We start from the raw sequence: 20,923 nt of genomic DNA on the forward strand, positions 1-20,923 counted from the left end.
ACAATTTTAAGTTTGAACCATTTTTTTAATCTGAATAATTTTTATGTTTAAACAATTTTCAAATTTGAACAATTTTTTAATTTGAACAATTTTCAAATTTGAACATTTTTCAAATTTGAACAAATTTTAAATTTGAACTGTCACGCCCCGAGACCGGGCTTGGACGAGACAGCCGCCGCGCGCCTATAAACCGAGAGGCTTATACTCGCGCAAGACTAAAAATGCAAGCAAAAAACCAGCACAGTGGATCTCGAGAAACTCACATACAACATATTATACATTTCTTTTACATTTACACAAGAATTACAACTAAGTTCTCTAATTCGCTTCCCACCCACTGGTTCATAGGGGTAGGGTGTGCGTGCGTGCGTTCATAGAGGTGTTTGTACGTGCGTGTTTGTGAGCGTCTGCGTTGTACCGTGTTCTCAAAAAAAAAAAAATAGTTGTGAGCACCGTCTACCACAGACAAAATATCAAGCCGCAAAGGCAGCTGCCGCTTGCCTCTTCAGTGAAATAGACGGTCTCATGCACGTGGCAAAAGCGGACAGGCTAATTATCATGCAAATCTCCACGTAGATGTCCTAGTTGGTATTGTGCTGCCGACATGCCTCAACACTCAACCTGGTTCCAATTAAGGCCGTACGTATAAAAATTCCAAAGCTAATTCTGGTTTGGCACTATTACGCTAATTAGCTCCATCGACATGCATGTGGCAAAGCTCCACTTAGATCGTTTCTCATGTAGTACAAATGTCTGTACTACTACAAGTTGACATGCAGAAACAAGTAAGGTTCTAACCTATTCACCTCCGATTTATAAACTTTAGACATTGATTAAAATGAAACATTTAGAAGCTAATTAACGTTTAAACTCAAATTAATTAATAACTTAAAAATTTGGGTTACTACATCCTCCCTACCTTATTAGAATTTCGTCCCTGAAATTCAACAAACAAACTTATACCGATTTATTTGTATAAGCTTAAAACATGATTTGAACTAAGCTTACGAATTAATAAGTACAACAGTACAACAGAAAATATAAGCAAACATTTTGGGCAATCATACAATGACCAAAAAATAATGCAAGTTCACAGAAGGAGTCATGCAAGTATTATTTTTCCCACGCCAAACAACTATGCTTATGACAACACAAATTTAGTCAAAGCAAATTTAGAAATCAAACAACAACAAGGATCTATTTTTTCATTACTCGCACCAAAATAAGAAAGTACTACCCATGGATATTAGTCGCAAAATCTACGATCTACCCATTTTACCGTTTCCTAAGCCTAGAGCTCTGATACCACTTTAACTGTCACGTCCCGAGACCGGGCCTGGACGAGACAGCCGCCGCGCGCCTATAAACCGAGAGGCTTATACTCGCGCAAGGCTAAAAATGCGAGCAAAAAACCAGCATAGTGGATCTCGAGAAGCTCACATACAACATATTATACATTTCTTTTACATTTACACAAGAATTACAGCTAAGTTCTCTAATTCGCTTCCCACCCGCTAGTTCCGCCTAAACCTCCGACGACGAGGTCTTCTGCTAACGTCATCTGTGTCTAAAAAAACATAGGGGGGCTGATGAGTACGACATGTCATACTCAGCAAACCGGTTATACACAATCATATACAACGTAAAATAGAAATGCTTTTCCGAAAAACAAAAGGTGGTTAATATAATTAGGTAATTTAAAAATGCATGGTGCCACACATGAAAGTAAGTTTCCCTACCCGGGAATCATAGGGGTGAAATTCACACTTTTACACTCTGCAGAGGGGTACTCCGACATCGACAGCCTCAACTAGCACCACACAGGCGCTAGAAGAGCAGAGCCCTTTTGCCCACTAGAACCCGGATACCTGAACATACTGATGTTGATTGCTCCTACGTATCTATCATCGACACGTTCCACAACAGGGCCGTCCCCAGCGGAGAACTCAGTCAGTCCCATACATGAACTGTGACCGGTACAATATGTTTACCTTCGTAGCACCAAGTTTTCTCTTAATAAAACATGTATATTCACTTCCCGATGTTCACTTCCCAAAATCTATACTCGTGCTAAATACCCGGCTCATATTGGTGGCTCCAGCGGATCCATCACCACATACCGACACCGGCGTATTAATCCACAAATACTTCATCAGAGTGTTTCACATAGTTGCAAAACGTATTCTACAAAATAGATGAGAGAGTATAAAACAGCTTGCCTGAATCATCACATCTGATGATATATATTCTCCAGCAGAAACTTAGAAATATAACCGAACGGTATACTGGTATCGTCATGCATGTCTACGTGCCAAACTCTCTCCTCTACGATGTCAAGAATACTACTCAACTCTCATCTTTATTTCGGCAGCATCTCCCTAGACTCTCTCCTCTACGTCGATGTCAAGAATGCTTTTGGCAGCATCTCCTTCTGTATCTCATAGGTGTTTCACCTCTCAGCGTAACCTCTCTGTGTCTATTCTTCTCAAAGAACGTTAGGTGTGTGCGTGTGTGAAGTGAAGCACAGTACAGTGTAAAATCTTCAGCTATTTATAGTTGTGAGCACCGTCTACCAGAGACAAAATATCAAGCCGCAAAGGCAGCTGCCGCTTGCCTCTTCAGTGAAATAGACGGTCTCATGCACGTGGCAAAAGCGGACAGGCTAATTATCATGCAAATCTCCACGTAGATGTCCTAGTTGGTATTGTGCTGCCGACATGCCTCAACACTCAACCTGGTTCCATGGATAGCAGGCTAGAGGAAGAAAAGGCCCTGCCCCAACGCCGACGGAGCACGCCGGGACGAAGCTCAAAACCAGCACAAGGCCGAAGACAACAACAAACCGTAGACTAGACCTACAACTACAACTAGTATTGACAGCCCCGTCCTCGCTCCGGCCGGCAACGCCGGTGAAGGAGAAGGGGAAAGGAAGCGGAGCTCTCGATACGACTCTCAACAGGGGCGGCTCTCCCTGTACTACTGCAGAAAAAGTAAGGTTCTAACCTATTGACCTCCGATTTATAAACTTTAGACATTGATTAAAATGAAACATTTAGAAGCTAATTAACGTTTAAACTTAAATTAATTAATAACTTAAAATTTTGGGTTACTACATGAACATTTTTCAAATTTGGACAAATTATAAATTTGAACATTTTTAAAATTTAAACAATTTTTTAATTTATTTTTTTCGGAATTTGAAAATAAAAGAAAAGAAACACAAAAGAAAAGAAAAGAAAACAGAAAAACAAACAAAAAAGAAAGAAAACGAATAAACAGAAAACTAAAATAAAATGAAAAAACGAAAATGGGCCGGGCCCTATACCCGACCAGGGTGTGCGGTGCTTGGTAAGCACCGACCTGGTCGGTGTATAGGATTCACCTCCTATTCTAACATTAGGGGAACTCCTTTTAAAAATGGGAGAAATTATTTCTTAGTGGGAAAATTCATGGGAGGGCACCCTACCATAGAGTCATCAATACTTGGTTCTTCGTGAACACTACATCTGTGTTAATATCTAGGGCCGTGCTAGGCGTCCGTCCGTCGCCCAACAAGGGGGCAAAAGATCGGTTGCTTTCCGTGCCGTACGATCAGAATCGTACGCTTATCAATAAATTGCTCTCCTCTCTCCCCGCACGTGGGCTGGTTGATTTCTTTGCTGCTATGCTGCGTCTGCGTCGGGTACTGCACCAGCTGCATGAAAGCGGCCTAGGTAGGTACGGGTGGAGATGGAGCTTGCGTGTTTTTCTTGGTCAGCAGAGTGGAGCCCACCATGTGTTGCCCTTGGGGATTCAGAACAATAGGATTTCAACAAAATATTATGTGTTTACAACAATAGTTGACAACAATTTCACTAGAAAACAATAAAATTAGCACTAATAATAATCCGTGCCAAAAAATATCTTTACAACAGACCACTGCTATATTTGCTACAATAAAAACAACTAATTCAACCAAAAATAACTGGGTGTTTACAACAATAATCAATAATGAACATCAATTACATCAAGAATAATTCCCCTCCAATTATATTTACAACAAAATCGCTCACTCGACGTACAAAAAGATTACCATTACAACAAATTTTCACAAGTTCAAAAAAAGTAATGTTACAAAAAATGATTAAACAACATTTTTTCTGCGGATGGATTGCAACAAAAATCAGTAGTAATTTCTACAAAAGTAAGAAATAGTTACAACAAAAATACCACTAATTTTATAGCAAATAAAAAAGTTAAGCAACAATTTTTTGATGCAGGATCATTTACAACAAAAGTTATTAACTATTTCGACAAAAAAATACAAATGATTACAATAAAAATAAATAGCTCAGCTATTGCCAATGATTATCAATACCTACAAATATTTTGGCAATTTACAACAATAATTAAAATCAATATTAATATTTCTTTTGGCCGTTTACAACAATAGCTAGCAACAAATTTCGACAAGTTATCAGCTGAGGCTGGAGAATTAATCCATGAGAGATATCGCTTTCACCTCACCGTACTGCCATTGTGTCAGGTAGCTGTTCAGGCTGTGGTGGAGGCTAGCGTGGTGTTGGCCTCTTATTGCTGCAGCCATGGTGTAGGCTCGCATGCATGACTTGCACGAACAGTACAAGCTAGTGACGTGCGCGGAACCACTAAAGAAAGTGAGCTATGTGCGGGAGAAAAGGCAGCTTAGCAGAAGCGCGCGCCGAGAGTGCGAGCGACCGATCCGCGCGACCCAATCGGTCGCCCGATTAGGAACGTTTTTGCTAATATCTAATTATTTTGCAAGGCAACTCATCTGCAATTTTTTTTTGAATGAGTACTTGAAATAATTACCCTTATGTTGCTCGAATAGTTGATTGTACTTGAATTACTTGCCAAGGCCGCCCTAGCGGATCTACTGGAACATCATGGATATTTGTTAGGAGCGATTCAATGCTCTATGGAAGCACTGCCCACCTTCAATCTTCCAACAACTGCATCATGGATTTGTTTGGGGAAGCTGCTCCTAGGAATCTTCTTCGGAAGCTTTATGGCGTGGGGTGCTGCATCCCTGATCTTTCAACTTCTTCAAATATATTGCCCCAGGCTGCCCACTTGGTCGTGTTGTCAACCTCCCTGGGTGATTGGTCCACGTGCTTTGAATTTTGATACAGATGCAGAAGAAGTTCCAGTAGGGTGTTGATCAGAGCTGGAACCAGGGCTTATTCCATTCTTCCCCCTTTTCAGTCAGGACGAGAGACTCTCTTCATCTTCATTAGAAATGTCTGAGTGTGGACCATTTCCTGCCAAACAACTTATTTGGCCTTTCTTTGGCGGACTCGACGACTGGACCTTTAGTTTAGCAAGAGGAGGATCGGAGACAAACACCTTGAGGCCATGCAGTGCAGGGTTGCCGATGAAGAATTCAGGACCGTTCAGGATATGTTGGTAATGGGGGGTTGACCCGATCTTCTGGCCGGGATCTTGTCCCATCCTCGTGGACCGTCACGAGTGAGGCGACTTGAGAGTTGTGTGGAGCGAAACTCGTTTCTTCACTTTTGACTTCGTCGTCTACTGCCTTCCTTGTTAGTCTGGCGGGGACGATCTCGCTCTTGAGTGAAGTGTCAGTGTTGGTAGGAACTTGCTCTGGTGAGGCCATATAGCTTCGCCGGCTTTCAACGAGGGACGGCTTGCCCACAACACTGTTGTTATCATAGAATTAAGAGGTAATTGCACCACCCATACAAAAACTTGTTCTTTATGTGCAAAATCATACAAAAACTTGCAAAGTGCGTTCCCGTGGTACACAAAGTTGCATAGCATGTGCAAATTCATACAAAATCGCTCTGAGGTTGACACTTGGCGTTGCCATGATTGAAAAATGCACGGGCCCAGCTTTAAACATTTAGCAAAAAGCCTCCTCTGCTTATTTCAATTTCAAAAAAAACCTCAGCTCATCTAGGTGAGAATATCCCCAAATCCTTTCTTTGGGCACCGGCATCGGATGAGGTTCACCACGCGACGACCACGTCCCGGTCACGGCAGTTGTGCGGTCAGGGCGCGGCTGATGGCGAACCGGCCGCCACTCAAAGGCCATGCCGTAGGAGAAGATGAGGTTCTAGATGTGTCTCTCTGAGGGGTTCCCCATGTAGCTAGTACAGCTATATGACTGTGTCTGTTTCGTACCTTGACATCTCACGTCCACCGGGTTGTTCGGGCGCGTCGGGCACCGAGACGTGGTCGTCGCGTGGCGCTGCATGATGGCAGTGGAGGAGTGGCTCATGAACCTGAAGACTGGCGACGCCGACGACGGAAGGGACAAGGGCACCATGGTGGTCAAGGGGTTCCACGCCATGTGCGTGTCCAAGAACGCAGGAACAAGTACGACGCGAGGAGCACGCGCGAGCAGGTTGCCGGCGAGCTCGACCGGCTGCTTCACCACTTCAGGGCACCCGACGAGGAGGTCCGGTTCACTTTCACGGGGCGCAACATCGGCGGCGTGCTGGCCCTGCTCACCACCAGGGGTGCCGCGGCCCGCACACCCGGACGTGTTGGTCCGCGCCGTAACCTTATCGGCCCCGTGCGTCGGCAACAGGGCCTTCTGCGACGGCCTCACGTGGCGTGGCGTCGGCGTCCTACGCCTTGTGCACGACACTGTGACATTGGTGCCGAGCGTCCCGCAGAGCTGTGCTTGACGCCCCGGTCTCCGATGTGCTGGGAAAGCTGTGTGCGCTGGCCGGCCGCAGGATGCACGTCGGCGACGGGTAGTCCTCGACGTTTCCAATTCGGCACACCTCAACTCCTTAAGCCCTCCTACGACGCGCTTGGTATCCTCAACCTAGAGTTGCGCCTACACCTGCTGGACGGCCATGAGGGCACCGACGGCGCGTTCTGGCAGGACGGCATGCCTCGGCGTGACGTGGCGCTCAAGAACAAGCGATGCGGAATGCTGCGCAAAGAGGAACGCTTCCTGGAGTCGTGGTGCGAGCCGGCGGTGAACAAGGGGCTCGTGCGTGATGATTTATCTATGCGGTGGGATCTGCCAGAACGGGAGCGCGAAGATCTGCCAATGGCTGACGATTGGCTTCCACTTTTGGAGCTGAACTAAGGCGAGCACATAGAAGGCCAGAACGGGCAGGAGCACGTAGAGCCGTAGAGGAGGATGCCGTACAGGAAGAAGTAAGATCACATCGGAGGACATGAGAACACTGGCATCCTTACTGCGATTGATCGACAGATCGCCTCCTCCTTTCTTGCAACCGAAAAATGTCAGCTCGATGGCACGGGCAGGGTTGATGAGTTGCTGGAAGTGCAGAGCGATCCGCGATGGCGGCATGGTTTAATATAGCAGTGATTCACTCGCGTGTGTTTGCTGCCTTGGTGGTTTGTAGACCCCAGGTGCTCACGGTGCCTTGATTTGGCTCGATTCTTCTATGTATGGTATGGTACGAGATGCGCCAGCGGCCGGCATCTCTGCGGGAGTTCACGCCGCCGGCCAAAAAAAAAGACGCGACTTTTCTTTCCCTGGGGCCTCACGGAACTGAGGACCTATTTGCTAATACTCTGTTTTTTACAGACTTTGTTGCAAAGTTTCTGATCGAACATGGTACACCATGTGTCAGGCTCCTAGCGTTTTGTATGAATTTGCACCTGAAATACAAGTTGTTGTACCGCGGGAACACGTTTTGCAAGTTTTTGTATGATTTTCCACTGAAAAGACAAGTTATTGTATGAGCGGTGCAATTACCTCTAGAATTAATGACATAGTACGGGTACGACGGTCTTGAAGAGAAGGTCGTTAAACACTAACAAGCATTGATGCAACAAACAATGGTATTTGAATAGGTTAATCACTTTGTCGGAGCATAACTTAGTCCTATGTTAGGCCATGTCCAACGCGGTGACCCAAACGGACGCGCTGGGCCGTCCATTTTGGACCGTTTGGGTGGCCGCACGAACACCCGGACAGCGGCTCGCGTCCGTGTGTCTGTTTGGGTCGCACGCTGCGCCCAACGCACGGACGCAGCGCAAATATGAAGAAAATCGAAAAGAAATAAAAAATGTAAATTTAAACGAAATTTCATTAAGCATATGCCCTATTTTGGGCAAATTTGTACATAGCCCTATTTTGGGCAAATTTAACTACCAAAAGAAGCCCTCTATGTGGGCTTTAAAATTTAAAACAAATATAAAAAACCCTCTATTAGGGTTTGACGAGGACGCGGTGGCCGCCTAGTCCCTGTGGGCGTCGTCGGCGTCGGCGTTGACGACGTCCCCGAGCGGCGAGACGCTGTTGTGGCTCGACCGCGCCGGGGACTCCGGCCACGGAGACCACAGGGCCTCCTCCCAGGCGGAGTGCGGGTCCGGAGCCGCCCGCTGCTCCGCCGCAGCAGCCCGGAGCTGCGCCTCCTCCCTGAGGCGCTGCTCCCTCTCTGCCGAGCGAGGCGCACAGCCTTCGGCGCCTCTCCTCCTCCGCGCGGCGCCCGGCCTCCTGCCGCATCTGCTCCTCGCGGCGGAGCACTGGCCTCCTCTGCCGCCGCGCGCCGCCTCCTCCTCCGCGCGGACCTGGTCGAAGAAGGCCCGGGCCTCGGCGTCCTCGACCTTTGCCGGGCCTCCTCCTCCATCGCGGAGGTGCGAATGGCCGCTTGGAGATGCGGCCGCTTCGCCTCCTCCACCGCCGCCGACAGCGCCGGAGCGGCGCGGAGGTCGGGGTCTTCTTCGGGGACTCCGGCTTCGGCTGCAGCAGCAACGGCGCGGGTTGCGCCAATGCCGCGCCGCCGCGGGCGGCCTCTCCGATGTGGAAACCGCCGAGGTTTCATCCGGCCCGCAGCGCCAGCGGCGGACGGCGGCTGCTGCTCGCCTCGCCGTCGTTGGCTCCGGGAGCGAAGCGTCTCTTCGGGGCCATGGCGGCGGTTGCGCGTGCGTGCGGAACCGTCGAGTGGAGTGGGCAGTGGACTGGACAGGGACAGATCCCTCCAGTCCACATTTATTAAAGACGCGCGCCGTCACCGACAGATGGGCCCAATGGAGACGAGCAGGCGAGCATCCGAACGCGACCGGACGCCACGTGCCATCCGCGGCCGCGCAAACCTAGCCCAGATTTGGGCCGGGTTTGCGTCGTTCCGGACGCCGCGGCCATCCGCATTTGCGGTGCGTCGCCGCGTTGGGCCGCGAATTTGTCCGGTTGGACCCATCCGGACGCGCGGGCGCGGAACAGACTTATAAACTAAAACTAAAATACCGAATATTCAAAAAGTCATCTTCTTCGTGAGAACTGTCTGCGCCGTTGCCTAGGTCTTCCCGCCCGCGCCCCTGGGCTGCAGCCACGAGCTTGAGGGTCAAGCAAGAACGGTCGTGCAAGAACGGTCGTGCACAGAAAAGAGCCGAGAGTGAGAGGAGCCGATGGGACGCAGGTTCGGGCGGCGCGGCCAGACGCGGCCATGGTTGATGCTGCTGCGCGTTGCTGCTCATTTGCGCTCCTGCTGTCGCGCACATGGTGTCTGTTGCTTGCCCGCTCCTAGCTGACGTTGCTTGGCCGCTGCTCATGCGAGCACGCATGCTTGCTGCCATGTTGTTTTTGCCCACCTGCCATGCTCGCATGCCACCGCGCCGCGCGCCTGCCCGCCATCGCGTCGCGCCATTACCTGCCGTGCCCGCCTGCTGCGCGCCCGCCTACAGCCGCGAGCTTAGCCGTGGTTGCATAATTTTAGGCGGTTGTACGGACGGCGGTGCTGGAGGAGTGGTGAGAAATCCGTTTAGTTTTAGGCCTGTAAACCGTTATTCGGTTTGTATTAATAGGGCAAGTGCGAAATTTTTCGGGCCCCTGAGAAAAATTTTCAGGCTAGGCAGCAAGTTCAGTCTCTATTATGCGCCACTTTTATCCCGAATCCATAAATCGACCAGAAAAATTCGGTTCCGACGTGATTTATGGGCTCTGTTAAAGTTGCTCTTAGGAAGTCGCTGAGTGAGGCTTGGTAGAAAGATCAGGCTGTACTAGAGGCTGACTTTCTAGACACTTACTCAACGTAGATCAGAGTCGTACTCAACTTCTCGGATTCAACCCTCGAGTTCATCTAGTGAGATTGAGTACATGTCCATAGGGAGCTGTACTTATATGCTAGGGGTTCTTGACACATCATCAAGGCTACCCTTGAGATGGTATACAGAAAGGGGTAGCCGAGGTAATACTTCATGCACTCGACCGCACTGGACTAGGGAGGTGTTGTGTTGTTGATAATGGTGTAGCCCTCATATCCCCCATAAAGAATCTGGGTAAAATCAGCTAATCCCGCGATAAAAAGGTAATCCAAGCATAGTACATTTAAGAAACTATAATAAATAGCAGATGAATAGCTAATGGCGAAATAAGTATAACAAAGGATGTAGGGTTGATATCCAACCAGGTTTTTAATAGTTCTAGGGTAAGGTGCTCTCACAGGATTTTTCCCGGAAAGAATTATTTCTCTCATTATTTTGGAGAATATCCCTCTTATATCAGAATAGGACAGTTGACAATCCCGTCCTCATTTCTTGGAAATCAAACGACCATGGCGGCAGCTTCACATAAGAGCAATTCCAATAGTACAGCCGGGTGCTGGCTATAAGGTCAGCTATAGTCAGCTTATAGCTAACTTGTACAATAGTTGGCTTTCAGGATTGATAACTTTATGTGTAAAAGGCCCACCACACATACTCACAAAGTGCCTAGGAGCACGTGCAAGAGCTGGCTCTTGCATGAGAGCCCATCTCTCTTCTCTCTCCACTTCTCTCTCATCCACCTAAGCAAAACAACACTATTTTACTTCTTATAGCATGCTGAGTCAGCCTTATTGTACTTGCTCTAACTGGCCCATGTTCACGGATTCTGTGCATATCTATCTTCCACACATCGACAAATGCGGTATTCGCATGGTGATCTCAACGAATTGCTTCTGAAATAAATTCAGAAAAACATACTAATATGGCAATATCGCCAGGCAAACGAGAAGTACGTACTTTAAAACTGAAACAACAAATAAACAACACGAAAGAAAGTTGCATGGGTTCGACAACCAGAGACTGATCTAGCGACAATCCCGTTACATAAATTACACTAGTACTAATATCTGGAGTGACGAACCAACTTCCATACAAAACTTACATATGGAATATAATCATAGTCTCTTGGTACCTTCCACCTCTAAAGTATGACACATGGTTTTGATAAGCATGCGCTTATGTTGCTAGGTTACATAGGCTGGGGTCGATGATCCACATTTACTCCTTCGCCCAGACACTGGTGCCATGTCGGATAGCACCAACAAGGCTTAGGCACAGGCCATCTGTTAATTTTACAAGCAAATTAAAGACGTTGAAAAATACTCCCTCCACCCCAATACCATATACACTGGTGGAAAAACAGGCTTCGGGTGAGCCCCATAAGTCGCGATGCTGCAGGAACCGCGACTAATGGTACCTTTAGTCGCGGTTCGGGAGGAGAACCGCGACCAAAGGCCTGGGCCCAGGCGCTCGGTGGCCAGCCGGTGCACGTGGGGGGTCTTTAGTCGCGGTTGGCCTGGCCAACCGCGACTAAAGGTGCCCGAAGGCCTTTAGTCGCGGTTGGCCAGGCCAACCGGGACTAAAGCCCCTCCCCTATATATACCCATCCAGCAGCCAACACTTAGCCATTTGGTGCCATTCTCTTCACAAGCTTCACAAGTGGGTGTTAGGTTTGCTTTTGGTTCCTCTTATGCACATAAGGTGTTTGATGAAATGCCCCAAGAGCATGAAACAAACATGATATGAAGTGTTGGAGCCACACTTGAGCTTTCTCATTTATTTTTTCCTCCTCGATCGCGGTTAGCAACTTGAACCTTTGATGTGTCGTTGATAAAATGTGCATGTGTGTGTAGTTCATTGTTTAATTTATATTGTTTGTAGCTAGTTAGTTTAACAAATGCATGATGGTTAATTATATATTTTATATTATAATAATGCAGATGAATCGACAATGGATGTACGGTAACCGACTCTCCGGCGAGTTCGGTGCGGGTTTGAAAGATTTCCTCGTAGTGGCTAATGCGAACAAGCGGGGGTTTTGTTATCTGTCCATGTGTTAAATGTAAGAATCGAAGGGTTACTCTTCCTCAAGAGATGTTCACATGCACCTGCTTCGGCACGGTTTCATGCCAAGCTATAATTGTTGGACCAAGCATGGAGAAAGAGGGGTTATAATGGAAGAAGATGAAGAAGGGGATGATTTCATCGATAAAAGCTATCTTGCTCATTTCGGTGATACTTTCATGGAGGATGCTGAAGGTGAAGGGGAAGGTGAAGGGGAAGGTGAAGAAGAGGCACGTGATGATCCCGTTGATGATCTTGGTCGGACCATTGCTGATGCGCGGAGACGCTGCGAAACTGAAAAAGAGAGGGAGAATTTGGATCGCATGTTAGAGGATCACGGAAAGGCGCTGTACCCCGGATGCGATGATGGTCTGAAAAAGCTGGGCTGCACTGCTTGGATTTGCTGAGATGGAAGGCACGAGGCAGGTGTAGCTGACTCGGCATTTGAAAACTTGCTGAAAATGTTGAAGAATATGTTTCCAAAGAATAACGAGTTGCCCGCCACTACGTACGAAGCAAAGAAGGTTGTGCCCTCTAGGTTTAGAGGTTCGAAGATACATGCATGCATCAACGATCGCATCCTCTACCGCGGTGAATACGAGAATTTGAATGAATGCCCGGTATGCACCGCATTGCGTTATAAGATCGAGGCGATGACCCTGGTGACGATGTTGAGGGCCGTAAACCCGGGAAGAGGGTTCCCGCCAAGGTGATGTGGTATGCTCCTATAATACCACGGTTGAAACGTCTGTTCGGGAACAAAGAGCATGCCAAGTTGTTGCGATGGCACAAAGAGGACCGTAAGTCGGACGGGGAGTTGAGACACCCCGCAGATGGAACGCAATGGAGAAAGATCGACAGAGAGTTCAAAGATTTTGCAGCTGACGCAAGGAACATAAGATTTGGTCTAAGTACGGATGGCATGAATCCTTTTGGCGAGCAGAGCTCCAGCCATAGCACCTGGCCCGTGACTCTATGCATCTACAACCTTCCTCCTTGGTTGTGCATGAAGCGGAAGTTCATTATGATGCCAGTGCTCATCCAAGGTCCGAAGCAACCCGGCAACGACATCGATGTGTACCTAAGGCCATTAGTTGATGAACTTTTACAGCTGTGGGGCAGACCTGGTGTCCGTGTGTGGGATGAGCACAAAGAAGAGGAATTTGACCTACGAGCGTTGCTTTTCGTAACCATCAACGATTGGCCTGCTCTTAGTAACCTTTCGGGACTGTCAAATAAGGGATACAATGCATGCACGCACTGCTTACATGAGACTGAAAGTGTACATTTGCCAAATTGTAAGAAGAATGTGTACCTTGGGCATCGTCGATTTCTTCCGAAAGGTCATCCAGTAAGAAAGAAAGGCAAGCATTACAACGGCAAGGCAGATCACCGACCGAAGCCTGCGGAACACACTGGTGCTGAGGTATTTGATATGGTCAAGGATTTGAAAGTCATCTTTGGAAAGGGTCCTGGCGGACAATCAGTTCCGAAGGGAGCTGACGGGCACGTAGCCATGTGGAAGAAGAAATCTATATTCTGGGAGCTAGAATATTGGAAAGTCCTAGAAGTCCGCTCTGCAATCGACGTGATGCACGTTACGAAGAATATTTGCGTGAACATCCTAAGCTTCTTGGGCGTGTATGGGAAGTCAAATGATACAAAGGAAGCACGGCAGGACCAGCAAAGTTTGAAAGACCCTGATGACCGGCGCGAACCATTCGTCCTAGCGAAAGATTCGTCCTAGCGAAAGATGTCGCTCAGGTTTTCTATGTGAAGGACATGAGTATCAAACCGAGGAAACGGAAAGATAAGAAAACGATCAGTACATCATGCGATGATCCAAAGCGCCACATTGTTCTTTCAGGGAAAAGAAACATCGTGGGAGTGGAGGACAAGACAGACATGTCAGAAGATTATAATATGTTTGCTGAAATTCCGCCCTTCAAAGTGAACACCGACCCAAGCATTAAGTTAAATGATGAGGATGCTCCATGGATACGGCACAATCGTAAGCAAGCAGGGACACAAGGGAAGAAATGATGTGTAATAATTTATTGTACCAAACTTTGTTGAATGAATCATGTGAATTATATTACCCGTGATGTGTTTGGTGTCCATTTTCGAATGATTCAATTGACTCGAGATAGCACTGATGATACATGAAATTTGGAGTGACTAAGTCATACTCCTTCATACAGGAAATTTGGAGTGACTAAGTCATACTCCTTCATACAGGAAATTTGGAGTGACTAAGTCATACTCCTGCATACATGAAATTTGGAGTGATTTAGTCATACTCCTGCCTAGGCGTATAATATGCATACTCGTAGTCTTCATAGCCGCCGCCGTTGTACTGGTAGTCGTCGCCTTCTAAGTTGCCGGCGTCGTCGTCGCTGCTGTCGTCGGGCGGCGCTCGTGGCTCGAACTGAGGGTAGCGCAGGCGGGGGATATCGCCGGCCGTGATGTAGTCCATGACGCTCTGCAGAGTCCGGCCGTACCACCATAGCCGACGGCCGGCCTCGTGGAAGTTTCCAGGAGGCAGACCGTCCTCCTCATACCTGGCGAGCGCCCTCTCACGCCGATTGATGAAGAAGGCGTCCCAAGTATGCTGGTTATCGGGATGCCAATGGGGATTCATCCGCTGCTCCGGCGTGAGGTCGAGGTAGTAGTGGTTCGTGATGGCCGCCCGGCGCGCAGTACCCTGAGGGACGGGAGGGACCGGCACGCCGCCGGCGCTTAGGCTCCAGCCGGCAGGGACGCGGTAGCCCGGTGGGCAAGGGTAGTTCGAGGCGCAAAGCTCCTCCACCTGCTGGTAGGTTAGAGTGGGTGCGGTGGAAGCCATGAGAGAGTGATGAGAGATTGTAGAGATGTGATAATGCTGGCCAAGCCGGGCTACCTATATGTAGTGACAAATGGCGGGAAAAATGGGAGCGGGAAGACAGGAGGCGGGAAGAAAGAGGAGGGAAGAAAGTGGCGGGAAGAAAGAGGCGGGAAGAAAGAGGCGGGAAGAAAGTGGCGGGAAGAAAGTGGCGGGAAGAAAGAATTTTTTGATATATTATTTTTCTGATTTTTTTGATATATTATTTGTATTTTTTAGAATTTGAATTGAATTAGTTTTATTTTTTTGATTTTTTTGATATATTATTTGTATTTTTAAGAATTTGAATTGAATTAGTTTTATTTTTCTGATTTTTTTGATATATTATTTGTATTTTTAAGAATTTGAATTGAATAAGTTTTATTTTTCTGATTTTTTTGATATATTATTTGTATTTTTAAGAATTTGAATTGTATTAGTTTTATTTTTCTGATTTTTTTGATATATTATTTGTATTTTTAAGAATTTGAATTGAATTAGTTTTATTTTTCTGATTTTGAAAAAGAAAAGTATTTTCAAAAATACCTTTAGTCGCGGTTGGCCAGGCCAACCGCGACTAAAGGTGGCTGCGCGCGGGAACTGAAAAAACCCGCCGAAATACCCTTTAGTCGCGGTTGTTATGGCCAACCGCGACTAAAGGGTACCCTTTAGTCGCGGGTTGCCTCCCCAACCGCGACTAAAGGGGGGGGGCTATAAATACTGGCGCGGCGCGAACCGCCGCGCCAGTTCTTCTTCTCCTCGTCGCGTCCGCTCGTCTCTGCCGCGCCCGAACGCCGTCAGGCTGCCCTCGCCCGCCGCCGACCATCGCCCGCCGCCGACCATCGCCGGCCAAAAGCTGGTGGTACGGGCATGGGGGATCGCTGAACCCGGAGACAGGGGAGTGTGTTTATCAGGGCAAAATAATTACACCCACCCAAAAGCTTATTGAGGCAATGAGGGAGGCTCAAGAGGGGAGGATCGGAGTTCAACGGAGAGAACGACGCCCGACAAAAGCCCTCGGGAATCCCTGAACACGGAGGACGTATACGAGGCATGGGGCCCATTCCGTGGAAAATAGGGTTCCCAGAACGATGACCCGTACGGTTACAGAAGCCGTAAGAGAAAGATGGATCGGGATGCAGATGTTGTGGCGAAGTTGGTAACGGAAATGGATGTGATGAAGAAAACCGTGAGTGTACTAGTCGCCGAAAGAGATGCAGCTCGGGCGCAGCATGCTGAAGATCATCCAATGGATCTCGGAAGCCAGCAGCGGAGAAGAAGCAGCGTGGCTTCCACGGAGGCCTCACCGGCTGGTGCACCGACGATAGAAATTACTGCACCGGAGCCTCTGGTGGTCGAAATTACTGCACCGGAGCCTCCTCGCTACCCCGTGGACGATATAAAGGAGATGAAAGCATGTCATCTGTATTATCCTATCGGGAACATGTCCATGAAGGTAGCCATCGGCGATGCTTTACCACAGAGCACTCCACCACAACAACCCCATTCAAGATGGCTATGCTCGTGTCACGGTGGAGGAGATAGTCCAAGGGTTTGAGGACACCTGGACATTGACATTGCTACACCTGAAGGGGTGAAAAGACTTGGAGATGTCAAGCGCCGGTTCATTCTATGGCAGAAGAAATTTATCTAGTTTCCAGGCGAGGCGCGAACAAGTCCACCCGCGTACGGTGGTGGTGGTGGGGGTGGGGGTGTCGGTGGCGGTGGCGGTGGCGGTGAGGGGGGCGGTGGCGGTGTCGGTGGCGGGGGTGCTTCACCTAATACACCTCATTCACGTCGGCCGACGCCGCCCCCGATCCTCGTCCGGCGGGTGATCGGACACCGGTACCGCCCCCAATCCACCTCCGCGAAGAAGCGAAGCAGTCCTGGGTTATTAACCCGGACCCTTACGTACCTAAGAAAACAAAGGTACCGGAGGTATCACTGAAGCCTCTCCCCAGGAGGTCTTGGGAAAGTAGTGCCGAGGAAGTCGAGGCGGGCGCGGCTGCTGATTTAGAGAAATGGAAGGCGAGCGTCAAGAAGAAAATAGAGGGCGAGCCCAAGCCGGTATATTACGACAAGCAAAAGCGATGGGCTAAGTCATTTTTGAACACACCGTCCCAAGCCGCGAAGAATCTGCCTGACGACTATTTACGTGAACTTCGTAGGCAAGCACTCGCGTTCAAGAACAGGAAAGAGTTGGCGGAGAAGAAAGCCTTGAAGGACGAGGCCGAGTCAAAATTAGAAAGGGGGAAAGAAGTTGCCCAGCTCGGGGAACAAAGTAAACAATCGATCGCCCCGCTCATAGTGCAAGCCGCCGATCCGGATGCCCCCAATATCATAGCAGCTGCGGCAGCACATGGATTGACTGTAACGAGTGCCAGAGAACAAGCGGCCGAGTTAGGTATCACTCTTCGTGCACTGCTAGGCCTTGATGAGGCGCCAATGAAGGACGTAGTATTTACATATGTGAAGAATGGCCCTCTCGTCGAGCCTGCGCAGGAAGAGGATCTACCTCGACAAATGCTAGGTCTGCTAAATTGGTACAAGGGTTACATAAAACATAAAAACGCCAAAGAGTATATCTATGCGGAAGTTAGATATGAGCATCACTTCAAACATTACTGGGTACAAATTCCTCTGAGTGAATTGTTCCAGCTGTTCAATCTGCGCGACCTCGACAAATCTATCATCAGTTGCTACGTTCTGTAAGTGATTTATTAATTTCTACCCCATCTCGTTCATTGCCGGCCTGCACTATATATATATATATATATTGTCCTAACTATCTTGTTGTGTACGTTATATATTATGCAGAATGAAGAAGCGGGAAATGCGAATAAGGAACATCCATGATGTTGGGTTCATTGACCCACACATCGTTAATTCATATGTGTTAGAACACCACCCCGCCGACGTGGAGGATGACCTGTGGCGGTTTATTAGAAAACAGCAACAGAAAAGTGATATTCTATTTCCTTACCATTTTGGGTGAGTGTTTCTGTCTTGAGCACATTCTCTTTTGTTTATGGTATGTGGCTAATCGATGAGTTATGCATGACTGTGCATGTATCGTGTCCGCAGGTTCCACTGGATTCTTATGGTAATTAAAGTTCAGACCTCCTCAGTTCTCGTCCACGACTCTCTGAATATGGATCCGGCGCTTTGGGGCGACATGAGAAAAATGATGCAAACGTAATTATTTTCATTCATTTGCGCTCTATATCGATCGGCCTATTTCGTTCATCATTTCCTAATATCAAGTAACTAATTAATAACTCTCTTGTTTATTTAATTTTCTTTGCCTCGTAGGGTTTGGAGACGGTTCGTAGATACCAAGGTCGGTGAATTCAAAAAGGAGCTACATTTTAAAATGGCAGTGCGGACGACTGGGGATATTCAGCCACCGGGGACCAATCTATGTGGATACTATGTTTGTGAGAGGATCCGGAGATACTGCAATGAGCGGGACCAGACGTGTGAGAACAACATCCTGAGGAATAACCTCCGGAAGACGCTTAGTCCAGAAGCTCGCTTCCGACCACTTCAAGAGGAACTAGCTGGATGGTTGGCGAGGGAAGTCATCGATCCTAGAGGAGAACACTATTACGATGACGTAGAACTTTATATGCACCAGAATTTGTAACTAACTTGTTCAAAATTGTATATGGTCATCCGATATTGAATATATATTGTATATGGTCATCCGATATTGAATATATATTGTATATTCCTCTTGAATTCTTTTTGGTTCTAATTTCAAATTTGTTTGAAATTGTACATTCATATGCATGTATGTATACAGTACCGTAGAATATGTGAAACTCCTTCAAAATTAAAACCCAAAAGAAATAAAACAATACAAATTAAAAAGAAACCAGATTTAGGGGGAGGGGGGCTAAAACCCTAAACCCTGCGGAGGCCTTTAGTCGCGGTTGGCCAGAAGAACCGCGACTAAAGGTCCTCCGCCCTGGCGCTCCCCTGCGGCCCACGTGGACGGGCCTTTAGTCGCGGTTCGTAAGGAACCGCGACTAAAGGGGGGGGCCTTTAGTCGCGCTGCTTTGGTCGCGGTTGGGCCACCGCGACTAATGGCAGTTGCCAACCGCGACCAAAGCCCTTTTTTCCACCAGTGATAACTGTTTGGTGCGCTGTAGCTTGCCAAAAATGTCTTATGTTATGGGACGGAGGGAGTAGCATATAAACATACATATGAAAGGTGTGTCACTGAAGGTACATACCTGTTTGCGTTTTGATCTTTGATAAAAACGGTAGCATCACTCCTACAGATAGAACACAATTTCTTTAATTTGAAATGGCTTTACCAATAAACACCATGAAAAGATCATGAAAAGATCAAAAGCATGCACAACGGTTGGTATATCTAAGTGAGAGGGAACAAATTGTTCAAGTGAAAGCAAGTTGGGAATTTTACAAATGGTTCAAGTTTTAACTTAACCTGAAAAACTAAGATAAACTCACCCAGAATTAATTTTTTTGCATTCTGAATTCAGGTTGTAATGATGACTCGAAATTCAGTTAGAAACACTAAAAGGATGACACATGTCTTATTGAAGGCACACGCATCCCTCCAATTTGAATGCTGTGGTGCATAAAAAGCACTTGCAGTCTTTTGCATATGCGTCTCGTGCATGTGATCAGTGACCACCATCAAAACAGAACCAGCAGCACTAACAGGTTCATAAGTGGCAAATCATGCATTAATCTACATGAATATAGAAATTATCATACTTTGTATCGAAACTCCTCAAGACTTCGAGCACAACATTCATGTGTAGGTATGGAGTTTCTTCCAAGCCGTAGAAATCCATGCCAATAAAATTCCCATGACAATCAATAAGAGGCCCTCCAATCCCAGCCTAGAACGAAAACAAAAGTAGTTTGTAAACAAAGATGACATTTGTTACCCTTAATGGATCCAAAATGTAGAAATTAACGCAAGTAACATACCTTTGTGATTTTACAAGTGGACATCATAAGCTCTTTGCAATCGAGTTCACTTGGCTTGTCAATCAAAGTCCCACCTGTCACTACGGGAAAGACGCGGTGGGCCGACGGCCCCGCACCGTCGGCGCAGTACTTTCCACCGTCGGCACAGGCTGTCACCGTCGGCACATCACGGTCGGCACAGATCCGGTCGGCGTAGACACGGGCACCGTCGGCACACGCTGCACCGACGGCTGGGAAGGTGGCCGTCGGCCGTGCCACCATCGGCACGGTGCGCTCCTCGTCCGCCACGGCGTGACGGCGCCGGCAAAGCACGTTAGGCTGTGCCGACGATGTCACCGTCGGCACAGTCGCTCACTTTTTTCCCAGAAACGGCGCGAAACTGGGCACTTTCAAACTGGAAAAAAATTGGCGCGCGCTGGGCCGGCTGTCACCGTCGGCACAGACCCTGCCATTTGGCACAGCTGTGGGTCTGTGCCGACGGTGACCCAGATTTTCCTGATTTTCCCAATTTGGGTTCAATTAGCTCAGAAAATCACAAAAAATGCACAAAAAATAACATTGAATGTTCCAGTAACATATATAGCACAAATATATCACCATAGAGCACAAATATATCACCATATAGCACCAAATCCCACAAATAGCACAAATATAGCATACAAGACCATCGTACGTACACGGGATCCACTACAAAGATGGAATGTGTCATCATGTAGCTAGTACAATGTAGCAACTATGATGATCTACCACCCGGAGGGTAGTACTCACGCAGCTCGTCTGAGTTGAAGCGAGGGAAAGGTACTTCGACGGTGCTCGGGGAGGTAGAACCACGACGAGAGCCACCGGAAGTAGAACCATGCCGAGCTGTGCCAGAAGCACCAGGAGAACAGCGACCGGGGTGCATCGGTGTACCATCAGCAGTGACGTTCCCGAATTCTCCCAATCCCTACATGTTTGAGGGAGTTAGCAACTTAGCCATGTATCACCAAGTTAGCAACTTAGCCAAGTTAGGAACTT

At 47.7% G+C, this 20,923-nt stretch overlaps 1 pseudogene; it reads left to right on the forward strand.

Moving 5' to 3' along the window:
- The first annotated feature begins 6,236 nt into the window (after positions 1-6,236).
- LOC127326340 (phospholipase A1-Igamma3, chloroplastic-like) lies at positions 6,237-7,084 on the forward strand (annotated as a pseudogene).
- Positions 7,085-20,923: the final 13,839 nt, after the last annotated feature.

Source organism: Lolium perenne, chromosome 5, assembly GCF_019359855.2.
Source record: "Lolium perenne isolate Kyuss_39 chromosome 5, Kyuss_2.0, whole genome shotgun sequence".
Lineage (NCBI taxonomy): Eukaryota > Viridiplantae > Streptophyta > Magnoliopsida > Poales > Poaceae > Lolium > Lolium perenne.